This window comes from Idiotropiscis lumnitzeri, unplaced genomic scaffold (assembly GCF_059441095.1).
Source record: "Idiotropiscis lumnitzeri isolate Australia: NSW breed Sydney's pygmy pipehorse unplaced genomic scaffold, RoL_Ilum_1.0 HiC_scaffold_241, whole genome shotgun sequence".
NCBI classification, from domain to species: domain Eukaryota; kingdom Metazoa; phylum Chordata; class Actinopteri; order Syngnathiformes; family Syngnathidae; genus Idiotropiscis; species Idiotropiscis lumnitzeri.
In genome coordinates this window covers 202,501-215,000 of record NW_028283779.1, presented here as the reverse complement: position 1 = coordinate 215,000, position 12,500 = coordinate 202,501, and positions in this window count along the sequence as shown.

Below are 12,500 nucleotides of genomic sequence, written 5' to 3'. Positions count from 1 at the left end.
CCGAAGGAACCGTCCACCCGAACACCCCGGCGCGAGGCCGGGGCCGGCAGGGGCCCTCCGATGGCGGGTCATGCTTGCCAATCGGTCAGTGGTTGGTGTGGTGCAGTATATGTCAGGGTGTGGGTGCGAGATGGGCTGGGAGGACCGCTCCTCCAGCGTCGGACCCGAGTCATAGGAAGTGCCGTTTTGTCACAACCCCAGGGGTGGGGGGGTAACGGTAGGGAAGTGCCGGCCAACGCGCAGAGGTCGACCCGCAGGCCGAAGGAACCGTCCACCCGAACACCCCGGCGCGAGGCCGGGGCCGGCAGGGGCCCTCCGATGGCGGGTCATGATTGCCAATCGGTCAGTGGTTATGTGTGCTGCGGTGATGCGGTGCCGGCCAACGCTCAGAGGTCGACCCGCAGGCCGAAGGAACCGTCCACCCGAACACCCCGGCGCGAGGCCGGGGCCGGCAGGGGCCCTCCGATGGCGGGTCATGATTGCCAATCGGTCAGTGGTTATGTGTGTGCTGCGGTGCCGGCCAACGCTCAGAGGTCGACCCGCAGGCCGAAGGAACCGTCCACCCGAACACCCCGGCGCGAGGCCGGGGCCGGCAGGGGCCCTCCGATGGCGGGTCATGATTGCCAATCGGTCAGTGGTTGTGTGTGCTGCGGTGCCGGCCAACGCTCAGAGGTCGACCCGCAGGCCGAAGGAACCGTCCACCCGAACACCCCGGCGCGAGGCCGGGGCCGGCAGGGGCCCTCCGATGGCGGGTCATGATTGCCAATCGGTCAGTGGTTGTGTGTGTTGCGGTGGGGCCGGGAGGACCGCTCCTCCTGCGTCGGACCCGGGTCATGGGAAGTGCCGTGTGGCGGTGGTGGGGCCGGGAGGACCGCTCCTCCTGCGTCGGACCCGAGTCATGGGAAGTGCCGTGTGGCGGGGCCGGGAGGACCGCTCCTCCTGCGTCGGACCCGAGTCATAGGAAGTGCCGTGTGGCGGGGCCGGGAGGACCGCTCCTCCTGCGTCGGACCCGAGTCATAGGAAGTGCCGTGTGGCGGGGCCGGGAGGACCGCTCCTCCTGCGTCGGACCCGAGTCATAGGAAGTGCCGTGTGGCGGGGCCGGGAGGACCGCTCCTCCTGCGTCGGACCCGAGTCATAGGAAGTGCCGTGTTGCGCTGGTGGGGCCGTGCCCGCCAACAGCCTTCAGTGGTCGGATACCACGTTTGCAAGCTCCCCGCTGGAATGGGGACTTAGAAGAAATGAGGGGAAAATTCCCCCGGAGCTCCGTGCCTGAGGGCGGGCTGTGAGCCGCGCCGCGTCCGCCAACAGCCTTCCATGGTCGGACACCATTGTTCGCAAGTTGCCCGCTGGAATGGGCACATAGAAGAAATTTCGAGGATAACATCCACCAGAGCGCCAGGGCGGCCGTTATTGCAGTATGCGTCCGCCTGGCAGCTCTCTTCCGCGGGAACCATTGGGCAATTTCTTTCACGGAGGTGGACATAGAAGAATTTTTGTTTCTAAAAACGTGGTTCCTAAAAATGTGCCCCAGGTGTTTTGGAAAACCCGGGTAAACCTGGGAAGTAGGCAAATGACCCTCTGACTAGGGGTAAAAACGTTTGCCTACTGCAGCGCCCCTAATGCAATTCGGCGGAACTGCAACGCCCCTGGTCGCCTAAACGCTACCCCTGGTCGCCTAAACCTCACCCCTGGTCGCCTAAACCTCACCCCTGGTCGCCTAAAAGTCACCCCTGGTCGCCTAAATTGTCAACCCCTGGTCACCTAAATTGTCAACCCCTGGTCGCCTAAAGGGGACTTAGAAGAAATGAGGGGGCAAATTCCCCCGGAGCTCCGTGCCTGAGGGCGGGCTGTGAGCCGCGCCGCGTCCGCCAACAGCCTTCAGTGGTCGGATACAATGTATGAAAGTTCCCCGCTGGAAAGGGGACTTAGAAGAAATGAGGCAAATTTCCCCGGAGCTCCGTGCCTGAGGGCGGGCTGTGAGCCGCGCCGCGCCCGCCAACAGCCTTCAGTGGTCGGATACAATGTTTGAAAGTTCCCCGCTGGAAAGGGGACTTAGAAGAAATGAGGCAAATTTCCCCGGAGCTCCGTGCCTGAGGGCGGGCTGTGAGCCGCGCCGCGCCCGCCAACAGCCTTCAGTGGTCGGATACAATGTTTGAAAGGTCCCCGCTGGAAAGGGGACTTAGAAGAAATGAGCCAAATTTCCCCGGAGCTCCGTGCCTGAGGGCGGGCTGTGAGCCGCGCCGCGTCCGCCAACAGCCTTCAGTGGTCGGATACAATGTTTCAAAGTTCCCCGCTGGAAAGGGGACTTAGAAGAAATTTGTAAAAATTCACCCGGAGCTCCGTGCCTGAGGGCCGGCTATGAGCCGCGCCGTGCCCGCCAACAGCCTTCCACGGTCGGATACAATGTTTCAAAGTTCCCCGCTGGAAAGGGGACTTAGAAGGAATTTGTCAAATTCACCCGGAGCTCCGTGCCTGAGGGCCGGCTATGAGCCGCGCCGTGCCCGCCAACAGCCTTCCACGGTCGGATACAATGTTTCAAAGTTCCCCGCTGGAAAGGGGACTTAGAAGGAATTTGTCAAATTCACCCGGAGCTCCGTGCCTGAGGGCCGGCTATGAGCCGCGCCGTGCCCGCCAACAGCCTTCCACGGTCGGATACAATGTTTGAAAGTTCCCCGCTGGAAAGGGGACTTAGAAGAAATGAGGGGGAAATTCCCCCGGAGCTCCGTGCCTGAGGGCGGGCTGTGAGCCGCGCCGCGTCCGCCAACAGCCTTCCACGGTCGGATACAATGTTTCAAAGTTCCCCGCTGGAAAGGGGACTTAGAAGAAATTTGTAAAATTCACCCGGAGCTCCGTGCCCGAGGGCCGGCTATGAGCCGCGCCGCGCCCGCCAACAGCCTTCCTTTGGTCGGATACAATGTTTCAAAGTTCCCCGCTGGAAAGGGGACTTAGAAGAAATTTGTAAAATTCACCCGGAGCTCCGTGCCCGAGGGCCGGCTATGAGCCCCGCCGTGCCCGCCAACAGCCTTCCACGGTCGGATACAATGTTTCAAAGTTCCCCGCTGGAAAGGGGACTTAGAAGAAATTTGTAAAAATTCACCCGGAGCTCCGTGCCCGAGGGCCGGCTATGAGCCCCGCCGTGCCCGCCAACAGCCTTCCACGGTCGGATACAATGTTTCAAAGTTCCCCGCTGGAAAGGGGACTTAGAAGAAATTTGTAAAAATTCACCCGGAGCTCCGTGCCCGAGGGCCGGCTATGAGCCGCGCCGCGCCCGCCAACAGCCTTCCACGGTCGGATACAATGTTTCAAAGTTCCCCGCTGGAAAGGGGACTTAGAAGAAATTTGTGAAAATTCACCCGGAGCTCCGTGCCCGAGGGCCGGCTATGAGCCGCGCCGTGCCCGCCAACAGCCTTCCACGGTCGGATACAATGTTTCAAAGTTCCCCGCTGGAAAGGGGACTTAGAAGAAATTTGTAAAAATTCATCCGGAGCTCCGTGCCCGAGGGCCGGCTATGAGCCGCGCCGTGCCCGCCAACAGCCTTCCACGGTCGGATACAATGTTTCAAAGTTCCCCGCTGGAAAGGGGACTTAGAAGAAATTTGTGAAAATTCACCCGGAGCTCCGTGCCCGAGGGCCGGCTATGAGCCGCGCCGTGCCCGCCAACAGCCTTCCACGGTCGGATACAATGTTTCAAAGTTCCCCGCTGGAAAGGGGACTTAGAAGAAATTTGTAAAAATTCACCCGGAGCTCCGTGCCCGAGGGCCGGCTATGAGCCGCGCCGTGCCCGCCAACAGCCTTCCACGGTCGGATACAATGTTTCAAAGTTCCCCGCTGGAAAGGGGACTTAGAAGAAATTTGTGAAAATTCACCCGGAGCTCCGTGCCCGAGGGCCGGCTATGAGCCGCGCCGTGCCCGCCAACAGCCTTCCACGGTCGGATACAATGTTTCAAAGTTCCCCGCTGGAAAGGGGACTTAGAAGAAATTTGTGAAAATTCACCCGGAGCTCCGTGCCTGAGGGCCGGCTATGAGCCGCGCCGCGCCCGCCAACAGCCTTCAGTGGTCGGATACAATGTTTGAAAGTTCCCCGCTGGAAAGGGGACTTAGAAGAATTGAGTAAAATTCACCCGGAGCTCCGTGCCCGAGGGCCGGCTATGAGCCGCGCCGCGCCCGCCAACAGCCTTCCTTTGGTCGGATACAATGTTTCAAAGTTCCCCGCTGGAAAGGGGACTTAGAAGAAATTTGTGAAAATTCACCCGGAGCTCCGTGCCTGAGGGCCGGCTATGAGCCGCGCCGTGCCCGCCAACAGCCTTCCACGGTCGGATACAATGTTTCAAAGTTCCCCGCTGGAAAGGGGACTTAGAAGAAATTTGTGAAAATTCACCCGGAGCTCCGTGCCCGAGGGCCGGCTATGAGCCGCGCCGTGCCCGCCAACAGCCTTCCACGGTCGGATACAATGTTTCAAAGTTCCCCGCTGGAAAGGGGACTTAGAAGAAATTTGTAAAAATTCACCCGGAGCTCCGTGCCCGAGGGCCGGCTATGAGCCGCGCCGTGCCCGCCAACAGCCTTCCACGGTCGGATACAATGTTTCAAAGTTCCCCGCTGGAAAGGGGACTTAGAAGAAATTTGTAAAATTCACCCGGAGCTCCGTGCCCGAGGGCCGGCTATGAGCCGCGCCGTGCCCGCCAACAGCCTTCCACGGTCGGATACAATGTTTCAAAGTTCCCCGCTGGAAAGGGGACTTAGAAGAAATTTGTGAAAATTCACCCGGAGCTCCGTGCCTGAGGGCCGGCTATGAGCCGCGCCGTGCCCGCCAACAGCCTTCCACGGTCGGATACAATGTTTCAAAGTTCCCCGCTGGAAAGGGGACTTAGAAGAAATTTGTAAAATTCACCCGGAGCTCCGTGCCCGAGGGCCGGCTATGAGCCGCGCCGCGCCCGCCAACAGCCTTCCTTTGGTCGGATACAATGTTTCAAAGTTCCCCGCTGGAAAGGGGACTTAGAAGAAATTTGTAAAATTCACCCGGAGCTCCGTGCCCGAGGGCCGGCTATGAGCCCCGCCGTGCCCGCCAACAGCCTTCCACGGTCGGATACAATGTTTCAAAGTTCCCCGCTGGAAAGGGGACTTAGAAGAAATTTGTAAAAATTCACCCGGAGCTCCGTGCCCGAGGGCCGGCTATGAGCCCCGCCGTGCCCGCCAACAGCCTTCCACGGTCGGATACAATGTTTCAAAGTTCCCCGCTGGAAAGGGGACTTAGAAGAAATTTGTAAAAATTCACCCGGAGCTCCGTGCCCGAGGGCCGGCTATGAGCCGCGCCGCGCCCGCCAACAGCCTTCCACGGTCGGATACAATGTTTCAAAGTTCCCCGCTGGAAAGGGGACTTAGAAGAAATTTGTGAAAATTCACCCGGAGCTCCGTGCCCGAGGGCCGGCTATGAGCCGCGCCGTGCCCGCCAACAGCCTTCCACGGTCGGATACAATGTTTCAAAGTTCCCCGCTGGAAAGGGGACTTAGAAGAAATTTGTAAAAATTCATCCGGAGCTCCGTGCCCGAGGGCCGGCTATGAGCCGCGCCGTGCCCGCCAACAGCCTTCCACGGTCGGATACAATGTTTCAAAGTTCCCCGCTGGAAAGGGGACTTAGAAGAAATTTGTGAAAATTCACCCGGAGCTCCGTGCCCGAGGGCCGGCTATGAGCCGCGCCGTGCCCGCCAACAGCCTTCCACGGTCGGATACAATGTTTCAAAGTTCCCCGCTGGAAAGGGGACTTAGAAGAAATTTGTAAAAATTCACCCGGAGCTCCGTGCCCGAGGGCCGGCTATGAGCCGCGCCGTGCCCGCCAACAGCCTTCCACGGTCGGATACAATGTTTCAAAGTTCCCCGCTGGAAAGGGGACTTAGAAGAAATTTGTGAAAATTCACCCGGAGCTCCGTGCCCGAGGGCCGGCTATGAGCCGCGCCGTGCCCGCCAACAGCCTTCCACGGTCGGATACAATGTTTCAAAGTTCCCCGCTGGAAAGGGGACTTAGAAGAAATTTGTGAAAATTCACCCGGAGCTCCGTGCCTGAGGGCCGGCTATGAGCCGCGCCGCGCCCGCCAACAGCCTTCAGTGGTCGGATACAATGTTTGAAAGTTCCCCGCTGGAAAGGGGACTTAGAAGAATTGAGTAAAATTCACCCGGAGCTCCGTGCCCGAGGGCCGGCTATGAGCCGCGCCGCGCCCGCCAACAGCCTTCCTTTGGTCGGATACAATGTTTCAAAGTTCCCCGCTGGAAAGGGGACTTAGAAGAAATTTGTGAAAATTCACCCGGAGCTCCGTGCCTGAGGGCCGGCTATGAGCCGCGCCGTGCCCGCCAACAGCCTTCCACGGTCGGATACAATGTTTCAAAGTTCCCCGCTGGAAAGGGGACTTAGAAGAAATTTGTGAAAATTCACCCGGAGCTCCGTGCCCGAGGGCCGGCTATGAGCCGCGCCGTGCCCGCCAACAGCCTTCCACGGTCGGATACAATGTTTCAAAGTTCCCCGCTGGAAAGGGGACTTAGAAGAAATTTGTAAAAATTCACCCGGAGCTCCGTGCCCGAGGGCCGGCTATGAGCCGCGCCGTGCCCGCCAACAGCCTTCCACGGTCGGATACAATGTTTCAAAGTTCCCCGCTGGAAAGGGGACTTAGAAGAAATTTGTAAAATTCACCCGGAGCTCCGTGCCCGAGGGCCGGCTATGAGCCGCGCCGTGCCCGCCAACAGCCTTCCACGGTCGGATACAATGTTTCAAAGTTCCCCGCTGGAAAGGGGACTTAGAAGAAATTTGTGAAAATTCACCCGGAGCTCCGTGCCTGAGGGCCGGCTATGAGCCGCGCCGTGCCCGCCAACAGCCTTCCACGGTCGGATACAATGTTTCAAAGTTCCCCGCTGGAAAGGGGACTTAGAAGAAATTAGGCAACTTTCCCCGGAGCTCCATGCCTGAGTGCGGGCTGTTTGCCGCGCCGTGCCCGCCAACAGCCTTCAGTGGTCGGATACAATGTTTCAAAGTTCCCCGCTGGAAAGGGGACTTAGAAGAAATTATGAATATTTTTGTTTCTAAAAACGTGATCCCTGAAAATGTGCCCCAGGTGTTTTGGAAAACCCGGGTAAACCTGGGAAGTAGGCAAATGACCCTCTGACTAGGGGGGAAGAACGTTTGCCTACTGCAGCGCCCCTAATGCAATTCGGCGGAACTGCAACGCCCCTGGTCGCCTAAACGCTACCCCTGGTCGCCTAAAAGCTACCCCTGGTCGCCTAAAAGCTACCCCTGGTCGCCTAAACGCTACCCCTGGTCGCCTAAACGCTACCCCTGGTCGCCTAAACGCTACCCCTGGTCACCTAAACGCTACCCCTGGTCGCCTAAACGCTTCCCCTGGTCACCTAAACGCTACCCCTGGTCGCCTAAACGCTACCCCTGGTCGCCTAACTGACCCCTCGTGTGTGGGGATCAACGTTTGCCTACTAGGGCGTCCTCCGGCGGCCTCTCGGCAGTACTGCAGGCCCATTTTAGCCGAGCCCATTGAAATGAATGGGGGAATTTTATACGTTTTTGCCTTTTTTTTCCCCCCCTCGTTCTTTTTGTATTTATTCATTTATTTCAACTTTTACCGACTCAACCGCCCTCCGGCGTGCCCTCGGCGGTCCCGCAAGCCCAATTCGGCCGAGCCCATTGAAATGAATGGGGGAATTTTATACGTTTTTGCCTTTTTTCCCCCCCCCTCGTTCTTTTTGTATTTATTCATTTATTTCAACTTTTACCGACTCAACCGCCCTCCGGCGTGCCCTCGGCGGTCCCGCAAGCCCAATTCGGCCGAGCCCATTGAAATGAATGGGGGAATTTTATACGTTTTTGCCTTTTTTTTCCCCCCCTCGTTCTTTTTGTATTTATTCATTTATTTCAACTTTTACCGACTCAACCGCCCTCCGGCGTGCCCTCGGCGGTCCCGCAAGCCCAATTCGGCCGAGCCCATTGAAATGAATGGGGGAATTTTATACGTTTTTGCCTTTTTTTCCCCCCTCGTTCTTTTTGTATTTATTCATTTATTTCAACTTTTACCGACTCAACCGCCCTCCGGCGTGCCCTCGGCGGTCCCGCAAGCCCAATTCGGCCGAGCCCATTGAAATGAATGGGGGGATTTTATACGTTTTTGCCTTTTTTCCCCCCCTCGTTCTTTTTGTATTTATTCATTTATTTCAACTTTTACCGACTCAACCGCCCTCCGGCGTGCCCCCGGCGGTCCCGCAAGCCCAATTCGGCCGAACCCATTGAAATGAATGGGGGAATTTTATACGTTTTTGCCTTTTTTTTCCCCCCCTCGTTCTTTTTGTATTTATTCATTTATTTCAACTTTTACCGACTCAACCGCCCTCCGGCGTGCCCCCGGCGGTCCCGCAAGCCCAATTCGGCCGAACCCATTGAAATGAATGGGGGAATTTTATACGTTTTTGCCTTTTTTTTCCCCCCCTCGTTCTTTTTGTATTTATTCATTTATTTCAACTTTTACCGACTCAACCGCCCTCCGGCGTGCCCTCGGCGGTCCCGCAAGCCCAATTCGGCCGAGCCCATTGAAATGAATGGGGGGATTTTATACGTTTTTGCCTTTTTTCCCCCCCTCGTTCTTTTTGTATTTATTCATTTATTTCAACTTTTACCGACTCAACCGCCCTCCGGCGTGCCCTCGGCGGTCCCGCAAGCCCAATTCGGCCGAGCCCATTGAAATGAATGGGGGAATTTTATACGTTTTTGCCTTTTTTCCCCCCCCCCTCGTTCTTTTTGTATTTATTCATTTATTTCAACTTTTACCGACTCAACCGCCCTCCGGCGTGCCCTCGGCGGTCCCGCAAGCCCAATTCGGCCGAGCCCATTGAAATGAATGGGGGGATTTTATACGTTTTTGCCTTTTTTCCCCCCCTCGTTCTTTTTGTATTTATTCATTTATTTCAACTTTTACCGACTCAACCGCCCTCCGGCGTGCCCCCGGCGGTCCCGCAAGCCCAATTCGGCCGAACCCATTGAAATGAATGGGGGAATTTTATACGTTTTTGCCTTTTTTTTCCCCCCCTCGTTCTTTTTGTATTTATTCATTTATTTCAACTTTTACCGACTCAACCGCCCTCCGGCGTGCCCTCGGCGGTCCCGCAAGCCCAATTCGGCCGAGCCCATTGAAATGAATGGGGGGATTTTATACGTTTTTGCCTTTTTTCCCCCCCTCGTTCTTTTTGTATTTATTCATTTATTTCAACTTTTACCGACTCAACCGCCCTCCGGCGTGCCCTCGGCGGTCCCGCAAGCCCAATTCGGCCGAGCCCATTGAAATGAATGGGGGAATTTTATACGTTTTTGCCTTTTTTCCCCCCCCCCTCGTTCTTTTTGTATTTATTCATTTATTTCAACTTTTACCGACTCAACCGCCCTCCGGCGTGCCCTCGGCGGTCCCGCAAGCCCAATTCGGCCGAGCCCATTGAAATGAATGGGGGAATTTTATACGTTTTTGCCTTTTTTTCCCCCCCCTCGTCCTTTTTGTATTTATTCATTTATTTCAACTTTTACCGACTCAACCGCCCTCCGGCGTGCCCTCGGCGGTCCCGCAAGCCCAATTCGGCCGAGCCCATTGAAATGAATGGGGGAATTTTATACGTTTTTGCCTTTTTTTTTCCCCCCTCGTCCTTTTTGTATTTATTTACTTATTTCAACCTTTACCGACTTAGGGGCCGCTTTGCACCGCCTGTGCCCGGGGAAGGTGCTCCTATTCGGGCCAAGTGTGACACACGCCCGCCCTCCTCCTCCGGAGCTTCCATTAGGGTAGACTTAGGGGCCGCTTGGCACCGCCTGTGCCCGGGGAAGGTGCTCATATTCGGCTTCACTGTCAGGCAGCATGCACTCCTCCTCCGGAGCTTCCATTTGGGCAAACTTAGGGGCCGCTTGGCACCGCCCGTGCCCGGGGAAGGTGCTCCTATTCGGGCCAAGTGTGACACACGCCCGCACTCCTCCTCCGGAGCTTCCATTTGGGCAAACTTAGGGGCCGCTTGGCACCGCCTGTGCCCGGGGAAGGTGCTCATATTCGGCTTCACTGTCACACAGCATGCACTCCTCCTCCGGAGCTTCCATAAGGGCAAACTTAGGGGCCGCTTGGCACCGCCTGTGCCCGGGGAAGGTGCTCATATTCGGCTTCACTGTCACACAGCGTGCACTCCTCCTCCGGAGCTTCCATTTGGGCAAACTTAGGGGCCGCTTGGCACCGTCTGTGCCCGGGGAAGGTGCTCATATTCGGGCCAAGTGTGACACACGCCCGCACTCCTCCTCCGGAGCTTCCATGAGGGTAGACTTAGGGGCCGCTTGGCACCGCCTGTGCCCGGGGAAGGTGCTCATAGTCGGCTTCACTGTCAGGCAGCATGCACTCCTCCTCCGGAGCTTCCATTTGGGCAAACTTAGGGGCCGCTTGGCACCGTCTGTGCCCGGGGAAGGTGCTCATATTCGGGCCAAGTGTGACACACGCCCGCACTCCTCCTCCGGAGCTTCCATTTGGGCAAACTTAGGGGCCGCTTGGCACCGCCTGTGCCCGGGGAAGGTGCTCATATTCGGGCCAAGTGTGACACACGCCCGCACTCCTCCTCCGGAGCTTCCATTTGGGCAAACTTAGGGGCCGCTTGGCACCGCCTGTGCCCGGGGAAGGTGCTCATATTCGGGCCAAGTGTGACACACGCCCGCACTCCTCCTCCGGAGCTTCCATAAGGGTAGACTTAGGGGCCGCTTGGCACCGTCTGTGCCCGGGGAAGGTGCTCCTATTCGGCTTCACTGTCACACAGCATGCACTCCTCCTCCGGAGCTTCCATAAGGGCAAACTTAGGGGCCGCTTGGCACCGTCTGTGCCCGGGGAAGGTGCTCCTATTCGGCTTCACTGTCAGGCAGCATGCACTCCTCCTCCGGAGCTTCCATAAGGGTAGACTTAGGGGCCGCTTGGCACGGCCTGTGCCCGGGGAAGGTCCTCATATTCGGGCCAAGTGTGACACACGCCCGCCCTCCTCCTCCGGAGTTTCCATGAGGGTAAACTTAGGGGCCGCTTGGCACCGCCTGTGCCCGGGGAAGGTGCTCCTATTCGGGCCAAGTGTGACACACGCCCGCACTCCTCCTCCGGAGCTTCCATTTGGGCAAACTTAGGGGCCGCTTGGCACCGCCTGTGCCCGGGGAAGGTGCTCCTCTCCGGGCTAAGTGTGACACACGCCCGCACTCCTCCTCCGGAGCTTCCATAAGGGCAAACTTAGGGGCCGCTTGGCACCGCCTGTGCCCGGGGAAGGTGCTCCTCTCCGGGCTAAGTGTGACACACGCCCGCCCTCCTCCTCCGGAGCTTCCATGAGGGTAGACTTAGGGGCCGCTTGGCACCTCCCGTGCCCGGGGAAGGTGCTCCTATTCGGGCTAAGTGTGACAGACGCCGGCCTATTACCCCCGGAGCGATGGAGCTGGGGGCGCTCGCTCCCCGCCCGTGCCCGGGGAAGGTGCTCCTCTCCGGGCTAAGTGTGGCAGACGCCGGCCTATTACCCCCGGAGCGATGGAGCTGGGGGGCGCTCGCTCCCCGCCCGTGCCCGGGGAAGGTGCTCCTCTCCGGCCTAAGTGTGGCAGACGCCGGCCTATTACCCCCGGAGCGATGGAGCTGGGGGGCGCTCGCTCCCGGCCCGTGCCCGGGGAAGGTGCTCCTCTCCGGGCTAAGTGTGGCAGACGCCGGCCTATTACCCCCGGAGCGATGGAGCTGGGGGTGGGCGCTCGCTCCCTGCCTGTGCCCGGGGAAGGTGCTCCTCTCCAGCCCCAGGTCGCCTAACCCCCTTACCCCTGGTCACCTAAACCCCTTACCCCTGGTCGCCTAAACGTCTCACCCCTGGTCGCCTAAACCCCTTACCCCTGGTCGCCTAAGTGGCCCACCCCTGGTCGCCTAAGTGGCCCACCCCTGGTCGCCTAAGTGGCCCACCCCTGGTCACCTAAACGTCCAACCCCTGGTCGCACTTAGTGCAATTCGGCCCACCTCGCGTCCGGGAGGAGGCCATCCTCTTCGGCCTGACTTTCACGGACGCCGGCCTGTCTCCTCCGGAGCCTCCACGCGGTTGAACTTAGGGGCCACTCGGCCCACCTCGCGTCCGGGGGAAGGCCGTCCTCTTCGGCCTGACTTTCACGGACGCCGGCCTGTCTCCTCCGGAGCCTCCACGCGGTTGAACTTAGGGGCCACTCGGCCCACCTCGCGTCCGGGGGGAGGCCATCCTCTTCGGCCTGACTTTCACGGATGCCGGCCTGTCTCCTCCGGAGCCTCCACGCGGTTGAACTTAGGGGCCACTCGGCCCACCTCGCGTCCGGGGGAAGGCCGTCCTCTTCGGCCTGACTTTCACCAACGCCGGCCCCCAGTCTCCTGTTGGACTTAGTGCAAATTCTTACTCACGCCCTTACCCCTGGTCACCTAACCAGGGGCAGGTCCCCCGCACCTCGCGTCCGGGAGAAGGCCGTCCTCT